This window comes from Dendrobates tinctorius, unplaced genomic scaffold (assembly GCF_039654945.1).
Source record: "Dendrobates tinctorius isolate UK_male_01 unplaced genomic scaffold, ASM3965494v1 ptg000018l, whole genome shotgun sequence".
Lineage (NCBI taxonomy): Eukaryota > Metazoa > Chordata > Amphibia > Anura > Dendrobatidae > Dendrobates > Dendrobates tinctorius.
In genome coordinates this window covers 1,127,652-1,153,838 of record NW_027361686.1, presented here as the reverse complement: position 1 = coordinate 1,153,838, position 26,187 = coordinate 1,127,652, and the positions used below count along the sequence as shown (strand labels likewise).

The 26,187-nt window shown below is 49.5% G+C and overlaps 1 long non-coding RNA gene and 1 pseudogene across 1 annotated transcript; both read right to left on the bottom strand.

Annotated features, from left to right (window-relative positions):
* Positions 1–651: 651 nt before the first annotated feature.
* Positions 652–23,724, bottom strand: LOC141082526 (uncharacterized). Its single transcript, XR_012230529.1, has 3 exons — positions 14,790–23,724; positions 14,624–14,705; positions 652–3,406 (listed from the first exon to the last, which is right to left on the bottom strand). It is a non-coding gene; the product is annotated as an uncharacterized lncRNA (long non-coding RNA).
* LOC141082525 (vacuolar protein-sorting-associated protein 25-like) lies at positions 6,999–8,117 on the bottom strand (annotated as a pseudogene).
* Positions 23,725–26,187: the final 2,463 nt, after the last annotated feature.

Genomic DNA, 26,187 nt, shown 5'->3' with positions numbered 1-26,187 from the left:
GCTTTACCTCCGCAGCATTGCAGGAGCACGGTGACACAGCAGATTCCAGGATCCGTGATCCAGCGCGCGGCAGAGCGACACTTGCAAGATGAAAGGCAAAGAGCTTTCAAGTGCACAAGTCTTTGCCTTGGAAACTGACCCCCTCTGACTGCAGAGGTGGCCAGTGACCTAGGAAATGAATGGAAAAACTATACAATTAAAGATTACACCATTCTAGAGAATGGAGGAAATTTGTCATAATAGGTAATTTGCAAAGTTCCTTGTTTTTGCAAACGCTTTTGCTTTTTATTGTGTAGAGAATTAACCCTTTGTTCTAAAAGAGCTGTCAGTAGTGACAGTGACATTGAGGAGCATCACGCCGGGAATGAGTTCCCTGCGCGCTTCCATCAGGACAACGTGAGGCGATAGCGTTGTCCTCATGGTCTCCATGGATATCCTCGGAAGATGGCCACAGGGTCCTTCAGGGAAGGTGGCTTCACAGTGCATGATGCAGACTGCAGGACCTGAGATGCCTCCTTCCCTGCCTGTCAGATGCTGATGTGATACTCTGCAGTGCAGAACAACTGCAGACCATCAGATCAATGTAAAAAAGTAAAAAAATATATATTTTTAAAAAAATCCCCAATGAACAAAAATTTTTTTTTCCAATAAATACATTTATTTATGTAAATTAAAAAACAAACAATAAAAGTACACATATTTGGTATCATCACATCCGTAAAAGACCCGCTCTGTAAAACTATTGTACTAGTTAACCCCTTCAGTGAACACCGTAAAAAAATAAAAATAAAAAAGGGGCAAAAAACAATGCTTTATCATACCGCTGAATAAAAAGTGCGATAAAACGCGATCAAAAAGATGAATGTAAATAAAAATGGTACAGCTGAAAACATCATCTTGTACCACAAAAAAGAAGCTGCCATATCAGCACAACAATAAAAAAGTTATCGCTCTCAGAATAAAGCGATGCAAAAATATTTTTATCTTCTCTAAAACAGTTTTCAATGTGTAAAAGCGCTAAAACATGAAAAAAATATAAATGAGGTATCGCTGTAATCGAACTGACCCGAAGAATAAATCCACCTTATCAATTTTACCACATGAGGAATGGTATAAAAAAAAAACAAAAAGCAATTCCTGAATTGCTGTTTTTTGTTCATTCTTACAAAAATTGGAATAGAAAGCGATCAAAAAATGTCATGTGCCCGAAAATGTCACCAATGAAATGTCTGCTCATCCTTCAAGAATCAAGTCATAACATGACTCTGTGGGCCAAAATTTGGAACAATTATAGCTGTCTAAATATTGTGATTTTTTGCAATAAAAGCGTTTTTTAGTGTGTGACAGAAATCACACATAAAAACCCGCTAGAAATCTGGTATCTCCGTAATTGCATCGACCCAAAGAATAAAGTCCCTATAACAATTATACTCCATGAGGAACAGCATAAAAAATAAATAAAACCAATTCTTCACATGCTGTTGATTTTTTTCATTCTGCCTCCCAAAGATCGCAGTAAGGTTTGGCTCACATTTATCCTGCTCACAGAGCTGAGCGCTTACATCGGGGTTTCTGTGTAAATTTCTGAACTACGTGATTCAGACAGAACCTCTGGCAGAAGATTCCCTATAATGAGGCAGATAGAGGCACTCTGGGTGCCGTCTGATCTGTGATCCGGCGGTGTCCGTCCTTTTGGAATTGCATAAAAGTGCCGCCGGACACAGTTTTGTGCGTTTCTGAAAAGGACACCGCTGAACAGAGGAGAGACGGAGTCCAGAGTAAATCTGCTACCTCATTATAGTGAATAGATCCTTCAGTGGTTTCATCTGTCATGTCACTCAGAGATTTAGATGGAAATCCCAATGTAAGTGCTCAGCGTAGGGCGCCGGATAACTGATCCAAAATGTTATGTAAAATGTTCCCAATAAAAGCTTCCACTCAATCCACAAAACATGCAAGTCCCCACTCAGGTCCATCATCTGTTAACGGGTCTTCTATGTTACTGTTAGCACAAAGGCTCTGAAAAAGCGAAATTGCTCCCCACCTCAAAAGAAATTCAGCTCCCAAATCCAATGCCCCCTCTCCCTTCTGAGCCCCAGTTTGTCTAAAGAACATTTAATTTGGCATTTCTCTTGTAATGAGAGCCTGCCTGATTTACAGGTGCATGTCTCCAGAAGCACAAGCTGGGCATAATGTGTTCATTTGGCAACATTCATTGCTGCTTCTTTCTGGAATATACCCATGGAGTCAAAATCGTCACTACACCTGCAGATAAATTCCCAAAGGGGTATAGTTTATAAAATGTGGTCACTTGATGGTAGATTCTGCTTTTCTAGCACTTAGGGGCTCTTTATATGTAGTCCACAAGCTAGTCTAGGAAAATCTGCGCTCCAGGAGGCAAATAGCGCTCCGTTCCTCCAGAGTCTCTCTGTATGGCAAAGCAGTACTGTACAGCCACATATGGGGTATTTCTACATTCAGTAGAAATTGTGGGACAAATTTTGATGACAATTGTTCCCATTTCCCAGTATAAAAATGTAAAACTTGGGGCTAACACACAATCTTGGTGGTAAAAATGTAAATTAATTTTTCTTCACTACCCAATGGTATAAAAGTTTATGACACACCTGTGGTATCAATATAATCACTGCACCTCTAGATGAATTCATTGAATCCATTGAGAGATTTAATTGGTAAAAGGAGGTCACTTATGGGAGGTTCTGTTCTGGCACCTCAGGTGCTCTGCCAATGTAACATGGCACCCTTCTGAGCTTTGCACTTGTGCCTCAAAGTAATTTTCAATGACATTATTATTTATTTATTTATATAGCACCATTAATTACGAGCCTGACTCAGAAGATCAGAGCATTGCCTACAATGTGCACATGGCACCCTGCCTACAATGTGCACATGGCACCCTTCTGAGCTTTGCACTTGTGCCTCAAAGTAATTTTCAATGACATTATTATTTATTTATTTATATAGCGCCATTAATTACGAGCCTGACTCAGAAGATCAGAGCATTGCCTACAATGTGCACAACGTGTTATAATGAGGCAACGATCTACATCCATGAGATATGTTCTCCATCCCTGCAGCACATTCCTGGCCTCAGACGCTGCAAGCACCAAATCAAACCTCATCTTGTCACCAACTTTACTCAAATAATTGAAATATCTGCAGAAGAAACATCAGAAGGTCAGATTTTGCAGAAGCTACATGGACGTGGCCCTGAGACGCAGATCCCATGCTCCTCTCACCGGTGAGCAAGTTCCAGCTCTTTCACAGCATTCAGTACTTCCTTCAGGTTTCTTTTCTCATCTTTCAGCACGGATGTCGTCAGCCTCTGCAGCACCAGAGTCACATTAAACATGAGGACGGTGTCATTAGGGGCCACGTGACGAGCCTGCAGGGTCAGAGAAGGGGAACAAGTCAGGAATCGAGACTAGTTTTTTTTTTTTTTTCCACCGATTTTGTGACGCAACAGTGACCTCGCCTGCGATCTCACTACATGTGACACGAAGCGGCGACCGCCCCCCCCCCCCCTGCTGGATAGCGCTGATCGTGCTCGAATTTCCTGGGCCATTTTTTGATTGCTGTTGTCCCGCTGGCCAGCGCGCATCACTGTGTTTGACCCGACGAGCGACCTCGTTGGCAACGCAGAACTCGGGGACACAGGCGGGAATCGTCAGAATAGCTGCTGTATGACAAGGTACCAATGACCGCCAAGGTCGTTATACGGATCGCCGGATCGTTGCTGCGTCGCTGAAGAGATCTGCCTATTTGACAGCTTACCATGTAGCCATGTAGCGACGTACCAGCGATCCTTACCAGGTCGTATCATTTTCGGGATAGCTGGAGCGTCCCTAAGGCTGGTTTCACACTTGCGTTTTTTTTCGCGGTATTTTAGCGCTAAAAAACGCATGCGTTTTTTTTCCTATACTTTGCATGGGATGCGCTTATGTGCGCATACACATGCGTTTGTATGCGTTTTTCCGCGCATGCGTTTTTTTGCGGTATGCGCTCGGGCGCACAAAATGCATCCTGTTGCATTTTTTGGGCGTCCGACTTGCCTCAAAAAAACGCATGCGCACGCAATGCGTTTTTTTACAGCAAGACACCCATTATAAGTCTATGGGTGCGCATTGGCATGCTTATGTATGCGTTTTTTTGCGCATGCGTTTTTTTTTTTACCATTAGTTGGACAATGGAATTTAGGGGTTTGGGTTAGAGTTAGGGTTAGTTAAGGGGGTTTAGGGCTAGGGTTAGGGTTAGCTAGGGTTTAGGGTTAGGGTTAGTATGGTTTGGTTAAGGGTTAGGGTCAGGGTTAGGGTTAGTGTCAGGGTTAGGGTTAGTAAAGTCATGGTTTGGGTTAGTGTGAGGGGCCACCTAATGTTGGAAAAAAACGCAAACGCGGTAAAAACGCACTAAAAACGCATAAAAACGCTGCGTTTTTTTCATGCATGCTCATAAAAATGCTTGAAAAAAACGCAGCATTTGTATGCGTTTGTATGCGCTTTTTCAATGCGTTTTTTTGCGGGAAAAACGCGCTGCAAAAAAAAAGCAAGTGTGAAATTAGCCTCACTGAAACGTTACCCTAAGATCCTTTCATTTTGCCAACCTAAGAGGACACTTAAGGTTTTACTCCTCACTTAAAAGGAAATATGTCAGCAATTTTTTTTATGCTGTTATCTAAGGTGTTTCACACTAGTGTTTGTCCTCTAGTCAGCTCTGCCTATGGGCACATGCCGCTGCATGCAGCCTGCATACCCTATCTTTAGCACTGGGTACGCAGGCCGTGCGCAGGTATGCTTTTGCAGCCGCATGCGTCCTTTTGACGGTGCGGCGAGTGCACCAAAATGCAACACGTTGCGTTTGGCACAGGTCGCCGCACCGTCAAAAGGGCACATGCGGCGGCAAAAGCATACCTGCGCACGGCCTGCGTATCCAATGCTAAAGATAGGGTACGCAGGCCGCAAGCAGCGGTATGCGCCCATAGGCGGAGCTGTCCGGAGGAGGCACGGCAGAGGGCGGAGCTTCACGGCGGGGATCCGCTGCGCTTCCAAACACTAGTGTGAAACTAGCCTAAGAAAAATATGATATGGGTGCAGAGAACGCTGATTCCATCATGACTACTTATTCCAGCGATGTGTCACTTAGTTTATTGGGTATGAGTATTCTGTGCTGCAGAGCTCGGAATGCTGAGTTCTGTATAACTCCGCCCACACCACTAATTGGCAGCTTTCTGCCTATGCACACTGTACACAGGAAGCTGCCAATCCGTGTTGGGGGTGTGACTTGACCAGGAGACCTGAGACGCCTAGTCCATTAGTGATGAACTGCTCCTTATAAAACTCGGCCTAGTAAGTGACACATCGCTGGAGTCATGGTTTCTCTATCTCTTCATGGGTGGACACAGGAAACCTTGAGTGTATGCTGCTGCCAATAGGAGGTTGACAATATGCAAAGTTGGAATCAGGATTTTTGCCCCTACATCATGCTGCTCTGATCACATGGCAAAAATTTTGACCGATTTCCCTTTTAAGAGTTAAAATGTTATTTCAAGAGTGGAAATACCCAGATGCAATAGTTCTCTTGGACCTCATGAACCCCTTTCAGATGAGGTTACTAGTCCGATTGCCATGCCCATGTTGAGTCACCATCTTTTTGCCATCCAAAGGAATCTATGATCTGTTAATAGTTTGCATTTCGTTATTTTATGGATGATTGTTTTCTCATTTCAGGAAGCATTTGTGACGGAGTACTTGAACAATGGGAATGCTGCCGATGCCATAAACAGCGTGAAAGAAATGAGAGCTCCCAAACACTTCATCCCAGAAATGATAAGTAGGATCATCCTTCAATCACTAGACCGGTCCGATGAAGACAAGGAGCGCGCCAGCTCTCTGATCGGGGTCCTGCGGCAAGAAGGTGTGGCCACCAGTGACCATTTCATGCAGGTAAAGCGGGGTGTCCTGTTCAGGTCTGCCAAGACTTTTTGTGCTCCTGTCACTGACCACATCGTCTTGTACAGGCTTTTCTAAATATACTGGACCAGTGGCCAAAACTGGAGATGGACATACCCCTGGTGAAATCTTACCTGGCACAATTTGCAGCTCGTGCCATAATTGCTGACCTGGTGAGCATATCTGAACTGGCTCAGCCCTTGAAGAATGGCACCCATTTTCCCTTGTTCCTACTCTGCCTTCAACAACTGGCCAAGCTCAAATATTGGGAATGGCTGACGGAGCTGTTCCAGCAGAGCAAAGTGAATATGCAGAAGATGTTACCAGGTGAGTTTATTGTGGCCGTGAATTTGAGGTACGGACCTACCACGGTTCCTTTATGATTGCAAAATAACAGATTCGACAATGCAAGTCTATGGATGCGATTAAAAATCGCATTGAAAACGCACCACATGTGTGAATTGCGATTAAATCGCAAGACTTCTCCAGGTCAACAGGAAAGAGCATCAGGCATTGGCATTGGATGTCAATTTGATGCTTAGATGCAAATAAAATCGGTTCATCGCCGGAAAATGGGATGACAGACGGATCCCTGGACAAGAATTCTTTGTGCGATTTCGTATCGTTAAAATCGGACCGATTTTTTAATGGTTGCGTGTGACTCCAGCCTAACTGGGGTAAATGTCATTGCTACAGGGGAAATCCTCAACAATCAGACTTGCAACTAAATCTATAGAACTGATTTTAAATCTACACAACTGATTTTAAATCTACTAAGACCTATCAGCTACATGGTGTGAAAATGATCATGGGGGGCTGCAACATTAATTAGGTTGGCGCCTCCTAGTGTGTATATACCATGATTGTTCACTTGCAGCTGCAAGTTCATCTAGTAACTTCTGCAAAATTGCATGCAGCTGGATATTACAATTTTTTCTACATAGTTTTTATAGATCTATCTGCTTACAACTTTTTCTAGTAGTCGTCGACTGTAACTAATAGTGCGATGGCCTTCCCCATAGCTACTTGGGATCTAGAATGGCAGTTTTGTGAAAATGTATGATTTTCTTTTTTTTTTTTTGGGGTGGACCCTGTTTATTATGTACATACAGATTTATTAAGTGAGTAATCTTGCAGAAAGGTCTACGAACGCAAGAGATCAATTGTCAAACACATCTCCAACATGGTTCAAGGGCAAAGGTAAATCTGTGAGCAAAACCAAAATAAGTAGGGGCTGATATTTTGGCAAATATTTATAATCAATATCACCTTGAAGCTTCTGGCATCTCATCAAACATCAGCCGTAAATTGCATTCCCACAGGAGTGTTACTTGATCACGCTATATATACAGACGCTGAATGCGGAGTAAAAATAGGACATCATCTGTCAGCAGAAATATCCAGGGAATACCACTGTTACAAGGCAGTGACTGGCACCTTGTAATATACGTAAAACTCCAACAGATGGCAGGAGATCTCAATATGCTCCTGTACAAAATAGTTCTAGGTCTGTTCAACAGTCAAACAGGACTGGGATCATAATCATTAAAAGAATTTCACACCCTTGCTGTCCTTTAGTGTTATGATCTCCGCTTTGTGTTCCAGCTGTAGGGCTTTCAATGATCTGAGGAGCATTGCTTCATCCAACCTGTGGAAATCTCCTCCTTCTGTATCATCTCCACTAATTAACTCATAAAGTGTGAACACAGAATTGGTCATCCCGTTCTTCGAAACCCATTGGTAGATTACTTTTCCCAATTCATCTGATCTGGTTTTGCTTTTATCCAACCATTCTAAGTTACCTTTTTCCTGAGTTCCTCTAAGACAACCTGCACTGACTCCAAGGACAGCTTTCTTTGTGTTTTCTTGTTGTTGAACAAGGGGCTCTCCTGTATTTCCATTACATTCACAGTGTATATGTTATTATGTCGGCAGTAAGACAAAACTAGTGAACTCCAAGCCGATAGCTGCTTTTGTAACGTGTAGAACGGAGGAACGTTGTACTGCCAGGGCCACTCGAAATCCATTTCTGCAGCGTCACCGAAAAGCTCTTCGGGGCCTTATGATTTTCTTTTACCTATTGGCCACATGTGAGGCTCAAGTCCTACTTGATTGATATACATTTTTATTTATTTTTTTTGCAGGTGAACCAGTGGCTGACATGGCTGGAGACGGCGGAAGAAGAAGAATCGGAGGAAGAGGCTGACTAAAGAACCAGCCAAAGCCTTAAACGTTGTGCAGACATCATAGAGTCGTAGAGTTGGAAGGGACCTCCTGGGTCATCTGGTCCAACCCCCTGCTCAAAGCAGGATTCGCTAAATCATCCCAGACAGATGTCTGTCCGGCCTGTGTTGGAAGACTTCTATTGAAGGAGAACTCACCGCATTCTGTTGCTACGATGTAAACTGCGTTTTTTTTTACCTTACCACTGCGAAAGCACCATTCCGCTGTAACGTTTTTTGTTTTTTTTTTCGTTGCAATATCTGATGGAGGAGAGGCATGTCGACTAAAGATCCTTCTGCCTACAAAAAAAAACAACAGGTTTTTAAAGTGTAACATCTTAATCAGTCAGCCATGCAATATTTTTAGAGTATCTGTAATGTTTAGATCCGTGTATAATAAGCAGCATGCAATAATTACCCCCCAAGTTCTCAACAGACGCTAGTCAATGGCAAGGACGCTGCTGCCAAAATTGAGAGAGAAGGAAAAAAAAATTAACAAAACCTGATTAATTAGCAACACTGAATACTGTAGATGCACTTTGCTCAGTGATACTTGAGTCGTTGCAATATTTGGTTGTTACAGTAAAACTATAACTACGTCGATGGTTGTTGCCGTATAGTATATATTGCCTGTATTTCTACCTCTAGTAAATGGGCTTTTTTTCTTTTCTTTTTTATTTCCTTTGTGCTATATTTTAATATCTTCGAGCCTGGGCAAGTGCACAAATCTTTAAAAATTAAAAAAAAAAATAATAAAAAATAGAAAAAAATCTAAAAAAAAAAAAAGAAAAATATATATACACCTGGTTAACTTGCACAAAGTCTGCTCCATTTTGAAAGATCGATCTCTGCCCTGGAAAATGACGCTTACAATGCTGAGGGGAAGGGGAAAAAAAAAAAAAAGAATTGGTCCTCGTAGTATTGAAATTGAGTAATTTATCAAAACCTGTTCAATTTGCTAACAAAAATGACTGAACTGAATATCACATCCAGCTGTGACATTGTGAATGCAGCTCTGGAGGAGACATGAGCTAAGGCTACTTTGTACACTGCAGTTTTTCTCAGCTGAGCGGATAGTCGCTGAATATATTGCATTTTACAGAGTCTACATTGCGTTTTTTGTGTTCTCTAGCTCCTATTCCTAGCCGCATCGGGCAGATCAGCGTGGAACGAGGGCCCAGCCTTTCCTGCTAGCAAGAGATCTTGAGCCCACACCCTCCAATGAGGGTCCTTCAGCCTACCTCAATGAAGCGCTGCTCCTGAGTTGCGAGCTGCTTCCCCATGCTTGGGTGTCTGCTTCCTGCGGGTGCGCTTCCGGGGACGTCATCTCTGCAGGTCAGGCATTTACGTGTTGGCTACCCTACTGTAAGATAGGACTTCATACCAGAAAATCCTCCATGGAGGATTCTGCTAAAGCAGACAATGGCTTGGAACAAAGCCAGGGGCATGAGAGTAAGCTTGCAAAGCAATACCCACTTTAGGCCTTACCCTACACTTAGAAACACATGGCATATACTCTGTGTATTCTGAGGGGGGGGGAAACACCTGTCTCAGCAACTCCAAAGAAGGATAACAGGAAGTCAGGGAGACTTAAAAGATGTGCTATCTGTAATGCCAAACTACCAGCAGCCTGGCAGAAACACCTATGTGAACCCTGCACTTCAAAGATCATCAGGGAAGAGCAGACTTCTGTGCTATCAGACATGAGGTCCATTATAAGGCTATGTGCACACGTCCGTAATTCCCACGGGAATTCCACAACTCCCTGTCGCGGGAAAAAACGTGAGAAATCCGCATGCGTAATTCCCGCAAACAACTAGCGTTTTGCAAGCGTAATTAGCTTGCAGAATGCTAGCGTTTTCCAAGCGATCTGTAGCATCGCTTGGAAAACTGACTGATAGGTTGGTCACACTCGTCAAACATAGTGTTTGACGAGTGTGACCAACTTTTTACTATTGAGGCTGCTAACTTTTCTAAGATATAAAGTAAAAATTTGTGATATTCTCACCTTCCGGCGTCCCATGCAGTGTTTTGCGAGACCGCTACGTCATCAAAGGTCATTGTCGCAGGGCATCGCTGGGAACGGGACTTGCCGGTAGCATCGCTGAGGCCTGGGGACGCTGCGTGGGATGCCGGAAGGTGAGAATATCACAATTTTTCATTTTAATTCTATTTTTTTACAGGGATATGGTACCCAGGACCTGGAGGAGAGTCTCCTCTCCTCCAGACCCTGGGTACCATCCACACATTTTCTGCTTACTTTGCCATTGTGGGCATAGCCACATGCGGAAAGTAAGCGGAACAATGCATTCCTATGGGAGCGGAATTCCCGCTATTCCGCAAAAAGAATGAGCATGCTGCGTATTTTTCCGAGATGCGATTCTGGCACAGAAAAATGCGCAGCATTAGCGCAGTATGTGCAGAATGCCATTGAATTCAATGGGTTGCTTATTTTATGCGTTCTTGCAGCGTTTTCGCTGCGAGAAAATGTGGCAAAAACACATAAAATCTGCGGGAATTCCGGACGTGTGTACATAGCCTAAGAGGAGGTCTAGGCATCAATTTCTGGGATTGTATAACTCTCTTACTTCACAATCCAAATCCCAGGGAGGGTCCCATAAAAGACCACGGGAATTGGAAGTGTCCTCTAATGAGATGTCGGAGGAATCTGACCAAGAGGAAAGGGAAGTCTTTACTGACCCACCAGAGTGAGGAAAGGGGTACCTCTTTTCCTCCGAGGACACGGACAAACTCCTTTGTGCGGTACAAGATACCATGCAGGTGGTGGAAACCCTAAAACCCCTCTCAGTATAGGATGAGATGTTTGGAGGGTTACGATCCCAGAGAAGTAGAATGTTCCCGGTCAACATTCAGATTTGTTCTATGATCATGGAGGAGTGGGAAGATGCAGAGAAAAATTTGGTCATTCCGAGAGACTTTAAGCTCCGCCTGCCCTTTGAGCAAGAAGACGTCAAAGCCTGGGAAGACATCCCCAAGATGTGGTGAAGAGAATTTCGATCCCATTTGAAGTTTCCTCCAGCTTGAAAGAACCCATGGACTGTAAGGCGGATGGTCTCCTTAAAAGAATCTGGGAAACCTTGGCAGCCATAATCTGAGCTATCATCGCAGCAACCTCGGTCCATGCACTTAAGGGTCGATGACCTAGAGGAACCTTTGAGATCTAAAAGGGGGCTTTACACACAGCGATATCGCTAGAAATATCGCTAAAACGTCACCGATTTTGTAATGCAGTAGCGATATTGGTAGTGATATCGATACATGTGATACTTACCTCCGACCTGCTCCCCCGCTGGTTATCGCTGATCATGTGAGACGCCCTGGGCCGTTTCTCGTCGGCTGCTTCCTGCTGGGCTTCCTTCTGGTGCCGAGTGACGCGTGGACGCGGGCGGAGGACGTCATCATCGCTGCTTCTGACAGGTAAGTAACGACCACTGCTGCGTCGCTGCTGAGATCTGCCTGTTTGGCAGCTCACTAGCGACCATTTAGCGATGCACCAGCGATCCTGACCGGGTCATATTGTAGTCGGGATCGCTGGTGCGTCGCTAAATGTAAAGGGGCCCTAAGACTTCCATGGACACCATCCTAAAATCCCTTTGCCCCTGAAACTGGCGACTGGCTTCATGGCTGACGTGTCTGCAGAATCCGTATGATTCGCAGCCAGGAATGGGTCTTTGTCCAATGCTACCCAAAGGGCTATCTGGTTAAAGACTTGGTCGGGGGACACTCAGTCCAAAAATAAACTTTGTTCCATTCCCTTCTCGGGTAATAAAGTGTTTGTGCCTGTTCTGGATTATATTCTAGAAAAGGCATCGGACGAAAAGAAGGGGTTCCCTGAGGAGAAAACAAACAAATATCAGCCCTTTTGTAGGCCCCAACCTAGCCAGAAGTCAGGCTATAAGGGGAAAGGGAAAAAGGGCAGATGGCGTTACCCCAAGGGAGGCAGGGGTAAAAACTCAATTCTTGGATCAGGCTCAGATAGAAAGTGACGCCATGAGAGTTGGGGGATGACTAGGGCGGTTTCTGGGGGGCTGGCAGGAGATCTCAAAACAATCTTTGAATCTTAGAGATAGTCTCCCGCGGCTACAAGATAAGAGTTCACCCATCTACTCCTCGAAAGGCTCATAATAACGAACTCCTGCCTTCAGCCAGCCGCTTCCCCCATGTGGACAGATATCCAGGACTTGCTAAAAATCGGAGCGATAGTCCTGGTACCCGAACAGGAAAAGTGTAAGGGCCATTATTCCAACCTCTTCTCAGCAAAGAAACCCTCAGGAGAGAGCAGGACAATAATAAATCTTAAGCCCTTAAACCAATGGATAAGGTACAAGAAATTCAAGATGGAATCCATCAAATCCATGATTCCTTAGATAAATATATGGTGATGTGTACCCTAGATTTAAATAACGTGTACTATCACGTTCCTTCCATGTTTCTTTCCAGAGATTTCTAAGGTTTGCTCTGAGGGTCTTCCCTTTGGCTATCCTCAGCACCCAGGGTATTCACCAAGTTGGTGGCAGAGGTAGTCACCTACCTAAGGAAATAGGACATCATCATAGTACCCTATCTAGATTACGTCCTGATAATGGTCAGCTCAGAGGAACAGCTCAGGGACCAATGCCAGATCTTGATCTCCATGCTTCAGAAGCTGGGATGGGTGGTAAACTGGAAGAAGTCAGACATGGTCCCAGAAACCAGGAAGAAATTCCTAGGGGTCCTCCTAGATAATGCATGTACACAGTGACTGCACAGCAGAATAGTGAGTGCAGTTCTGGAGTATAATACAAGATGTAACTCAGGATCAGTAATGTAATGTATGTACACAGTGACACCATCAGCAGAATAATGACTTCAGCTCTCGAGCATAATACAGTAGGTAAACTTAGGATCAGTACAGGATTATTAATGTATGTACACAGACACTCCACCAGCAGAATAGTGAGTGCAGCTCTGTTCAGCTACTGCTCATTGGGCTAATTGTGGGTGCGGTCGACACTGGTCCTGCTGTGTGTTCCTGAGCTCCAGAGAATCAACACCTCTCCACCCAGGGACCTGCTCTCTCTCCCACCCAGGGGGGAGTGGGTTTCCTGGGATGAGCAATGGAGCCAAGTCCCAGGCTTCTGTTTCCCGGTCCAGGCCAGCGGGGAGCAGAAGAAACCAGCAACCGGCCTGCACATCAGAGGACTCAGGAGTGAGACGCTCCACCAGGAGTCGCAGCAATGTAGCTCCTACTCTCCCAATGTCTACAGAGACCCAGAGAAGCCGCAAGGCTTCCAACATGGAGGAGAAGCCTGCTAGCAGCGTGCAAGATGGCGGTCCTTCCGGAGGAAAGCTGAGTGTTCACGGAGGTGAGGCCGACTTCCCAACTTTTGAAGAAGGGATAGAGGGACAGACGTTGCGGCATGCTCAGTGTTCCGCTGCAAATTTTAGGCCATGCCCCAACCACACCCATTTCAAAACTAGTCACACCCATGTCCATGCCCCAACCACTCCCAGAGAAAGAAAGAGGGGAAAGAAAGAGAGAAAGAGAGAAAGAAAGGAGAGAGAGAAAAAGAAAGAACAGAGAGAGAAAGAAAGCAGGGGAAGAAAGAGAGAACAGAGAGAAAGAAAGAACAGAGAGGGAGAGAGAAAGAAAGAGTGGAAAGAAAGAACAGAGAGGGAGAGAGAAAGAAAGAGTGGAAAGAAAGAACAGAGAGGGAGAGAGAAAGAAAGAGTGGAAAGAAAGAACAGAGAGAAAGAAAGAGTAAGAGGGGAAAGAAAGAACAGAAAGAGAGAAAGAAAGCAAGAAAGAGAGAAAGAGAAAGAACACAGATATATATATATATATAGAGAGAGAGAAAGAACAGAGAGATTGAGAGAGATAGAAGGAAAGAGGGGAAAGAAATAAAGAACAGAGAGAAAGAGGGGAAAGAAATAAAGGAGAGAAAGAAAGAGGGTAAAGAAGGAACAGAGACATAGAGAGAAAGAAAGATGGGAAAGAACAGAGAGAAAGAACAGAAAGAAAGATCAGAGAGAGAAAAAGAGAAAGAAAGAAAGAAAAAGGAAAGAAAGAAGGGAAAGAAAGAACAGAGAAAGAAAGAAAGAGGGGAAAGAAAGAACAGAGAGAGAAAGAAAGATGGGAAAGAAAGAAAGCTGGGAAAGAAGAGAGAGAGAAATAAAGAGAAAGAAAACAGAGAGAGAGAAAGAAAGAACAGAGAGAGAAAGAAAGATTAGAGCGAAAAAGAGGGGAAAGAAAGAACAGAGAGAGAGAAAGGAAGAGAAGAAAGAGAGGAAATAAAGAACAGAGAGAGAGAAGAAAAAGAAGATTAGAGAGCGAGAGAAAGAAAGAACAGAGAGAGAGAGAAAGAAACAAAGAGAGTAAGAAAGAAAGATTCTATACAGATACTATAGCAGCCTGAATCCCATTGTAATGCCCACCTGAGCCTCCCGATGCAGGACATATCATGATCCGCTCACATGGCCGGGCATTCCCAATTCCAAAGCGATCCCGCTGTCCGCGCTGTTGGAAGAAGACACAGTGATGGATCTGAAGCATTCCCTGAAGTACCTCCATGGTTCCGTCACAATCTCCTCCCGAAATTACCTCATTTATGGTCAGCTTCTAGCACGTCACTTCTGGTGGAACATCACGTGCGAATTTTAAAGTGCTCCTCGGGGCTACGCCATGTACTCCTGTGTCCGCAGGAAAAGTAACCTCCCGGCCGGGACAGACTCTCTCTCAAAATCAGGACAGTCCCGCTGGATCCAGGACGGTTGGGAGGTATGAATGCTCCCCACCATACACCTTGTACACGCATGGCTCCGCACACCTCATACACACACAGTTCCGCTTTGTATGTCACATACACACACGGCTCTGCTCCATAAACCTCGTACACATGAGGCCAGGCTCTGTACACCTTGTACACACATTGCTCCACTCTGTAAACCTTGTACACATTCGGCTTTGCTCCATACACAGGTGGCTCAATTCCGTACACACATGGCTCTGCTCCGCTCCGTACACAAGGCTCAGCTCCATACACCTTGTACACACAGGGCTCCGTTTCATACACCTTGTACACATATAACTTGGCTCCGCACACCTCATACACGCGCGGCGCCGCTCCCTACACCTCGTACACACACACGGCTCGGCTCCATACACCTCGTACACACACACGGCTCGGCTCCACACACCTCGTACACACACACGGCTCGGCTCCACACACCGCGTACACACACACCTCGTACACACACACGGCTCGGCTCCACACACCTCGTACACACACACGGCTCGGCTCCACACACACGGCTCCGCTCTATACTCCTCGTACACACACACGGCTCCGCTCCTTACACCGTGTACACACACGGCTATGCTCCATACACCTCGTACACATGTGGCTCCGCTCCGTATATCTCTACACATACATGGCTCCGCTCCATATACTTCTACACACACGGCTCCGCTCCATACACATGTGGCTCCGCTCCGTACACCTCATACACACATGGCTCCGCTCTATACACCTTGCACAGATGCGGCTCCGCTCCATACACCTCTTACACACACACACACACACACACACACACACACGACTCCGCTCCATACACCTCATACACATGTGGCTCCGCTCCGTACACCTCGTACACACACACAGCTCCGCTCCGTACACCTCGTACACACACGGCTCAGCTCTATACACCTCGAACACACATGGCTCCGCTCCATACGCCTCATACACACGTGGCTCCGCTCCATATACCTCGTACACACGCATGGCTCCGCTCTGTATACCTCTACACACACATGGCTCCGCTCCATACACCTCATACATACACACGTGGCTCCACTCCGTATACCTCGTACACACACATGACTCCGCTCCATACACACGTGGCTCAGCTCCGTACACCTCGTACACACAAGGCTCTGCTCAGTATACATCGTAAACACACATGGCTCAGCTCCATACACACGTGGCCCAGCTCCGTACACACACAAGGCTCCGCTTCGTATACCTCTACACACACATGGCTCCGCTCCATACACCTTGTACACACACAGCTCCGCATACCTCTACACACACGGCTCCGCTCCGTACACCTCGTACACACACGTGGCTCCGCTCCATACACCTCGTACACGCACAGCTCCACTCCGTACACACACACGCAGCTCCGCTCCGTACACACACGTGGCTCAGCTCTGTACACCTCGTACACACACACACGGGGCTCAGCTCCGTACACCTCGTACACACACACGCAGCCCCGCTCCTTACACCTGTTACACACGTGACTCCGCACCGTACACCTCGTACACACACACTGCTCCACTCCATACAGACGTGGCTCCGGTCTATACACCTCGTACACATACACCGCTAAGCTCTGTACACCTCATACACACGTGGCTCCGCTCTGTACACCTCATACACAGGTGGCTCCGCTCTGTATACCTCGTACACACGTGGTTCCGCTCTGTATACCTCTACACACACATGGCTCTGCTCCATACTCATGTGGCTCCACTCTTTACTCGTCGTACACACGCGGCTCTGCTCCATACACCTCATACACACACCGCTCCGTACACCTCATACGCACGTGGCTCTGCTCCGTATACCTCGCACACACACATGGCTCCGCTCCACACATGTAGCTCCGCTCCGTACACCTCATACACACGTGGCTTCGCTCCATATACCTCGTACACACACATGGCTCCGCTCCATACACATGTGGCTCCGCTCCGTACACACACATGGCTGCGCTCCAAACACACGTGGCTCCGCTCCGTACACCTCGTACACATGTGGCTCCGCTCCGTACACACACATGGTTGCGCTCCATACACACATGGCTCAGCTCCGTACACACACATGGTTGCGCTCCATACACACGTGGCTCCGCTCTATACACCTCATACAAACACACCGCTCCACTCCGTACACCTCATACACACATGGCTCCGCTCCGTATACCTCGTACACACACTTGGTTCCACACCATACAGACGTAGCTCCGCTTCGTACACTTCATACACACATACCTCGTATACACACATGGCTCCGCTCGGTACACACACATGGTTGCGCTCCATACACACGTGGCTCTACTCCGTACACACACATGGTTGCGCTCCATACACCTCGTACACACGCATGGTTGCGCTCCATACACACGTGGCTCCGCTCCGTACACCTCGTACACACACATGGTTGCGCTCCATACACACATGGCTCCGCTCCGTACACCCGTGGCTCCGCACATCTCGTACACACGTGACTCCGCACACACACATGGTTGTGCTCCATACACACGTGGCTCCGCTCCGTACACCCCGTACACACGTGGCTCCGCTCCTTACACCTCGTACACACACATGGTTGCGCTCCATACACATGTGGCTCAGCTCCGTACACCTCGTACACACAAGGCTCTGCTCAGTATACCTCGTAAACACACATGGCTCAGCTCCATACACACGTGGCCCAGCGCCGTACACACACCGCTCCGTATACCTCTACACACACATGGCTCCGCTCCATACACCTCGCACACACACGGCTCCGCTCTGTACACCTCGTACACACACGTGGCTCTGCTCCATACACCTCGTACATGCACGGCTCCACTCCGTAAACCTCGTGCACGCATGGCTCCGCTCTGTACACCTCGTACACACACGCACTGCTCAGCTCCATACACCTCGTACACACACACACGCGGCTCAGCTCTGTACACCTCGTACACACACGCGGCTCAGCTCTGTGCATCTCGTACACACATGCGGCTCAGCTCCGTACACCTGTTACACACGTGACTCCGCTCCGTACACCTCGTACACACACACGGCTCCACTCCATACAGACGTGGCTCCGGTCTATACACCTCGTAGACATACACCGCTCCGCTCCATACAGCTCATACACCGCTCCGTACACCTCATACACACGTGGCTCCGCTCTGTACACCTCATACACAGGTGGCTCCGCTCCGTATACCTCTACACACGTGGCTCTGCTCCATACATGTGTCTCCGCTCTATTCACGTCGGACACACGCGGCTCCGCTCCATACACCTCATACACACACCGCTCCGTACACCTCATACACACGTGGCTCCACTCCGTATACCTCGTACACACATGGCTCCGCTCCACACATGTAGCTCCGCTCCGTACACCTCATACACACGTGGCCTCGCTCCATATACCTCGTACACACACATGGCTCCGCTCCATACACACGTGGCTCTGCTCCGTACACACACATGGTTGCGCTCCAAACACACGTGGCTCCGCTCCGTAAACACACATGGTTGCGCTCCATACACGTCGTACGCACGTGACTCGTACACACACATGGTTGCGCTCCATACACACGTGGCTCCGCTCTATACACCTCATACACACGCGGCTCCGCTCCATACACCTCATACACACCGCTCCACTCCGTACACCTCATACACACGTGGCTCCGCTCCGTATACCTCGTACACACTCTTGGCTCCGCTCCATACAGACGTAGCTCCGCTTCGTACACTTTATACACTTGTGGCTCCGCTCTGTATACCTCGTACACACACATGGCTCCGCTCCATACAGACGTAGCTCCACTTCGTATACTTTATACACACGTGGCTCCGCTCTGTATACCTCATACACACACATGGCTCCGCTCCGTACACACACATGGTTGCGCTCCATACACACGTGGCTCTACTCCGTACACACGTGGCTCCGCTCCGCACATACACATGGTTGCGCTCCATACACACGTGGCTCCGCTCCGTACACACCGTACACACACATGGTTGCGCTCCATACACACATGGCTCCGCTCCGTACACCCGTGGCACTGCACACCTCGTACACATGTGACTCCGCTCCGTACACACTCATGGTTGTGCTCCATACACATGTTGCTCCGCTCCTTACACCTCGTACACACACATGGTTGAGCTCCATACGCACGTGGCTCCACTCTGCACACCTTGTACACACACATGGTTGCGCTCCATACACACGTGGCTCCGCTCCGTACACCTCGTACACACACATGGTTCCATTCCATACACACGTGGCTCCGCTCCGTACACCCCATACACACACATGGTTGTGCTCCATACACACATGGCTCCGCTCCGTACACCTTGTACACACAGATGGTTGCGCTCCGTACACCCGTGGCTCCGCTCCGTACACCTCGTACATACACATGTAGCTCCACACACCTCGTACACACACATGGTTGCGCTCCATACACACGTGGCTCCACTCCGTACACCCCGTGCACACACATGGTTGTGCTCCATACACACATGGCTCCGCTCCGTACACACGTGGCTCCGCTCCGTACACCCCGTACACACACATGGTTGTGCTCCATACACACATGGCTCCGCTCCGTACACCTCGTACACACGTGGCCCCGCTCCATGCACCTCGTACACACGTGGTTCCGCTCCGTACATCTCGTACACACACGGCTCCGCTTCGTACACACGTGGCTCCGCTCTGTACACCTCGTACACACACGGCTCCGCTCTGTACACACGTGGCTCCGCTCCGTACACCTCGTACACACATGGCTCCGCTCCGTACACCTTGTACATACGTGGTTCTGCTCCGTACACATCGTACACACACGTGGTTGCGCTCCGTACACATCGTACACACACGTGGTTGCGCTCCGTACACATCGTACACACACGTGGTTGCGCTCCGTACACATCGTACACACACGTGGTTGGGCTCCGTACACATCGTACACACACGTGGTTGCGCTCCGTACACATCGTACACACGTGGTTGCGCTCCGTACACATCGTACACACAAGTGGTTGCGCTCCGTACACATCGTACACACACGTGGTTGCGCTCCGTACACATCGTACACACACGTGGTTGCGCTCCATACACATGTGGCTCTGCTCCGTACATCTCGTACACACACAGCTCCGCACACCTCGTACACACACGTGGTTGCACTCCATACACATCGTACACACACGTGGTTGCGCTCCGTACACATCGTACACACACGTGGTTGCGCTCCATACACATGTGGCTCTCCTCCGTACACCTCGTACACACACGGCTCTGCTCCGTACACCTCGTACACACACGTGGTTCCGCTCCGTACATCTCGTACACACACGTGGTTGCGCTCCATACACATGTGGCTCTGCTCCGTACATCTCGTACACACACAGCTCCGCACACCTCGTACACACACGTGGTTGCGCTCCGTACACATCGTACACACACGTGGTTGGGCTCCGTACACATCGTACACACACGTGGTTGCGCTCCGTACACATCGTACACACACGTGGTTGCGCTCCGTACACATCGTACACACACGTGGTTGCGCTCTGTACACATCGTACACACAAGTGGTTGCGCTCCGTACACATCGTACACACACGTGGTTGGGCTCCGTATACATCGTACACACACGTGGTTGCGCTCCGTACACATCGTACACACACGTGGTTGCGCTCCGTATACATCGTACACACACGTGGTTGCGCTCCGTACACATCGTACACACACGTGGTTGCGCTCCATACACATGTGGCTCTGCTCCGTACATCTCGTACACACACAGCTCCGCACACCTCGTACACACACGTGGTTGCACTCCATACACATCGTACACACACGTGGTTGCGCTCCGTACACACACGTGGTTGTGCTCCATACACATGTGGCTCTGCTCCGTACACCTCGTACACACACAGCTCCGCACACCTCGTACACACACGTGGTTGCACTCCATACACATCGTACCCACACGTGGTTGCGCTCCGTACACATCGTACACACACGTGGTTGCGCTCCATACACATGTGGCTCTCCTCCGTACACCTCGTACACACACGGCTCTGCTCCGTACACCTCGTACACACACGTGGTTGCGCTCCATACACTTGTGGCTCCGCTCCGTACACCTCGTACACACACGTGGTTGCGCTCCATACACATGTGGCTCCGCTCCGTACACATCGTACACACACGGCTCCGCTCCGTACACCTCGTACACACACGTGGTTGCGCTCCATACACATGTGGCTCCGCTCCGTACACCTCGTACACACACGTGGTTGCGCTCCATACACATGTGGCTCCGCTCCGTACACCTTGTACACACACGGCTCCGCTCCGTACACCTCGTACACACACGTGGTTGCGCTCCATACACATGTGGCTTCGCTCCGTACACCTCGTACACACACGGCTCCGCTCTGTACACATCGTACACACACGTGGTTGCGCTCCATACACATGTGGCTCCGCTCCGTACACCTCGTACACACACGTGGTTGCGCTCCATACACATGTGGCTCCGCTCCGTACACCTCGTACACACACGGCTCCGCTCCGTACACATCGTACACACACGTGGTTGCGCTCCATACACATGTGGCTCCGCTCCGTACAGCTCGTACACATGTGGCTCCGCTCCGTACACACACGTGGTTGCGCTCCATACACATGTGGCTCCGCTCCGTACACCTCGTACACACACGTGGTTGCGCTCCATACACATGTGGCTCCGCTCCGTACACCTCGTACACACACGGCTCCGCTCCGTACACATCGTACACACACGTGGTTGCGCTCCATACACATGTGGCTCCGCTCCGTACACCTAGTACACATGTGGCTCCGCTCCGTACACCTCGTACACACACGGCTCCGCTCCGTACACCTCGTACACACACGTGGTTGCGCTCCATACACATGTGGCTTCGCTCCGTACACCTCGTACACACACGGCTCCGCTCCGTACACCTCGTACACACACGTGGTTGCGCTCCATACACATGTGGCTCCGCTCCGTACACCTAGTACACATGTGGCTCCGCTCCGTACACCTCGTACACACACGGCTCCGCTCCGTACACCTCGTACACACACGTGGTTGCGCTCCATACACATGTGGCTCCGCTCCGTACACCTCGTACACATGTGGCTCCGCTCCGTACACACACGGCTCCGCTCCGTACACATCGTACACACACGTGGTTGCGCTCCATACACATGTGGCTCCGCTCCGTACACCTAGTACACATGTGGCTCCGCTCCGTACACCTCGTACACACACGGCTCCGCTCCGTACACCTCGTACACACACGTGGTTGCGCTCCATACACATGTGGCTTCGCTCCGTACACCTCGTACACACACGGCTCCGCTCCGTACACCTCGTACACACACGTGGTTGCGCTCCATACACATGTGGCTCCGCTCCGTACACCTAGTACACATGTGGCTCCGCTCCGTACACCTCGTACACACACGGCTCCGCTCCGTACACATCGTACACACACGTGGTTGCGCTCCATACACATGTGGCTCCGCTCCGTACACCTCGTACACATGTGGCTCCGCTCCGTACACACACGGCTCCGCTCCGTACACATCGTACACACACGTGGTTGCGCTCCATACACATGTGGCTCCGCTCCGTACACCTAGTACACATGTGGCTCCGCTCCGTACACCTCGTACACACACGGCTCCGCTCCGTACACCTCGTACACACACGTGGTTGCGCTCCATACACATGTGGCTTCGCTCCGTACACCTCGTACACACACGGCTCCGCTCCGTACACCTCGTACACACACGTGGTTGCGCTCCATACACATGTGGCTCCGCACACCTAGTACACATGTGGCTCCGCTCCGTACACCTCGTACACACACGGCTCCGCTCCGTACACCTCGTACACACACGTGGTTGCGCTCCATACACATGTGGCTTCGCTCCGTACACCTCGTACACACACGGCTCCGCTCCGTACACCTCGTACACACACGTGGTTGCGCTCCATACACATGTGGCTCCGCACACCTAGTACACATGTGGCTCCGCTCCGTACACCTCGTACACACACGGCTCCGCTCCGTACACCTCGTACACACACGTGGTTGCGCTCCATACACATGTGGCTCCGCTCCGTACACCTCGTACACACACGGCTCCGCTCCGTACACCTCGTACACACACGTGGTTGCGCTCCATACACTTGTGGCTCCGCTCCGTACACCTAGTACACATGTGGCTCCGCTCCGTACACCTCGTACACACACGGCTCCGCTCCGTACACCTTGTACACACACGTGGTTGCGCTCCATACACATGTGGCTTCGCTCCGTACACCTCGTACACACACGGCTCCGCTCCGCATACCCCACACACTTGTCTGCTACATCTGCCCTGTAAACTCCTCCTGATCCCACACATAAACTTCCCCTCACCAGTATCATGACAACCAGCACAGCTGAGCAGAGCTCCTGCAGCACCGAGACTCTGATCATGTGACTCCTGACTCCTCCCCTCCTGTGACCCCATCACAGGTCCTGTGTAGACAGAAGAAACAACCTACCAAGTCATCGCAGGCTGTGGGGGGCCGGCGGCTCAGTGCAGTGCGGGGGAAAAAAGATCCCCGCTCAGGGCAGCGGGACAGGCAGTCAAAACGGGACTGTCCCGCCATATCCAGGGCGCGCTATGGCAACCACCTATTAGTCTGGTCACATGGGCCTGACGTCATGGAAGGTCCTGTAGTACATGGTGAAATATTATCTTCCATTTCATCCTCCCACCACGAGGTGTCGCTGAAGATCTATGCGGTGACGCTCTGTCCACTGGCGTAGAAAAGGAGCGATGTGAAGGCGACGGCGCCATTTTGACCACGAGTGCGATGCAGTCATGACTGATAGAAGGGCATCTGAGCTGTGTGAGGGCGCGAATCCTGTGACGCCATTACACAGCAAAGCCAGGAAATACTGCATAAAGCAGTTAGTGGGAATATGGTCTAGGGTTCCCATCACCGCACGGGGAATCTCAAGCCTTGTTCCCTGCGGTCTGTGTGTGTGTTGTATGCATGTATGAATGTCTCTGGTGACTGACTCATTATGAAACCCCTACCCTTGGTACGCATGTGGTGTTCGGCCTTGCCAGTTAGTGCCTAGGCTGTTAGTGCAGGTAGGATGCAGAGTCAGGGCCTAGCTTCAGTGCCAAGTAGTGGACTGCCTGTACGCCACTGCACTTGGTCAGCACCCCACAGTAGCCAGCGTCTATTAGGCCGGTTTCACATTAGCGCATTTTCAGCGCGCGCACGGCCGGGGGTAGCTCCGCCCCCCGAGCCGGCTCTCTGCCCGGCGTGCCCGCCCCTTGCTTGTAGCGCCGCCTACTAGCGGACAGCGGCGCCTGCGATCGGCGCACCCTATCTTTAGCGTAGGGTGCGCAGATTGTGCGCAGGCCGTGCGCTAGTTGCGCTTTGACCTGTGCTGCGCACCTTTGACGGTGCGCCGTGCGCGCCAAAATCCGAAAAGTTTGATTTTGGCGCGCACGGCGCACCGTCAAAAGTGCGCAGCACAGGTCAAAGCGCAACTAGCGCACGGCCTGCGCACGATCTGCGCACCCTATGCTAAAGATAGGGTGCGCCGATCGCAGGCGCCGCTGTCCGCTAGTAGGCGGCGCTACAAGCAAGGGGCGGGCACGCCGGGCAGAGAGCCGGCTCGGGGGCGGAGCTACCCCCGGCCGTGCGCGCTGAAAATGCGCTAATGTGAAACCGGCCTCAAAGCGCAACTAGCGCACGGCCTGCGCACGATCTGCGCACCCTATGCTAAAGATAGGGTGCGCCGATCGCAGGCGCCGCTGTCCGCTAGTAGGCGGCGCTACAAGCAAGGGGCGGGCACGCCGGGCAGAGAGCCGGCTCGGGGGGGCGGAGCTACCCCCGGCCGTGCGCGCGCTGAAAATGCGCTAATGTGAAACCGGCCTCAGTGGTGTTCGCATGTGCGACGCCGCACGCTTAAAGGGAACCTGTCACCCCCCCCAGGTGTTTTTAAGTAAAAGAGCCACCTTGTGCAGCACAAATGCTGCATTGTCAAGGTGGCTTTTATTTGGCGTCCCTTCCACCGCAGAAATAAGCGTTTTTAAAATTTGTCCGCCATACCTGTAGTTTGTCTGGGGTGGCACTTCTTTCCCCCTCGGACACAGACGCCTCAGATCCGTCAGTCATTTCCTCCTTCGCTGTTGGCGCTGCCTCCTCAGCGTTCATTTCTTTTCCTGGCGCCTGCGCTGTAATATTTTTTCTTCGGCATGCGCAGTTAGCGCTGCCCGTTGTCTGACATCACGTGATATCTTGCTTATCGCACCTGCGTGGACGCACGACCCGAGATCCCGCCCTGCAGTCCATGCAGGCACGATAAGCAAGACGTGATGTCAGACAACAAATATTACAGCGCAGGCGCCAGGAAAAGAAATGAACGCTGAGGAGGCAGCGCCAACAGTGAAGGAGGAAATGACTGATGGATGTGAGGTGTCTGTGTCCGAGGGGGAAAGAACTGCCACCCCAGACAAACTACAGGTATGGCGGACAAATTTTAAAAACGCTTATTTCTGCGGTGGAAGGGACACCAAATAAAAGAGCCACCTTGACAGAATGCAGCATTAGGGCTGCACAAGGTGGCTCTTTTACTTAAAAACGCCTGGTGGGGGTGACAGGTTCCCTTTAATGGGTCTAGAGGGACTCACCCTGTGTCTTTGGGGCAGAGTTCTGTGACTGTACACTAGCGCTCACTTTGCCGAGCTCTGTGAGCTTAACAGGCTACGGCATTTATATTCTGCGTTATTGCGGTTCTGTGAAGCAACATAGTCCACCTCTGTATCCACTGGGTGATGTTAACCCGTGTCTGTTCTATTATACCGCCATATAGCGTCCGCCATTAACAGGCAGCAGGTAACATCTCTGCACGGTGGACCCTGGGCTGCGAACGCACCTTATTACTACCTTCTTATTATTTGGTTCGTTCCGCCAGTCCTAACATACAGAGATCCTTCAAGAGCAAAGGAAGCGAGAAAAATAACTGAGCGCAAAAGATAGAAAATAGGCAAAAATCAGCACATTATGTGTAAATTTCACCATAACAAAATACTGAAAGCACAAAAAATGTTAAACTCAATCATAAGTTT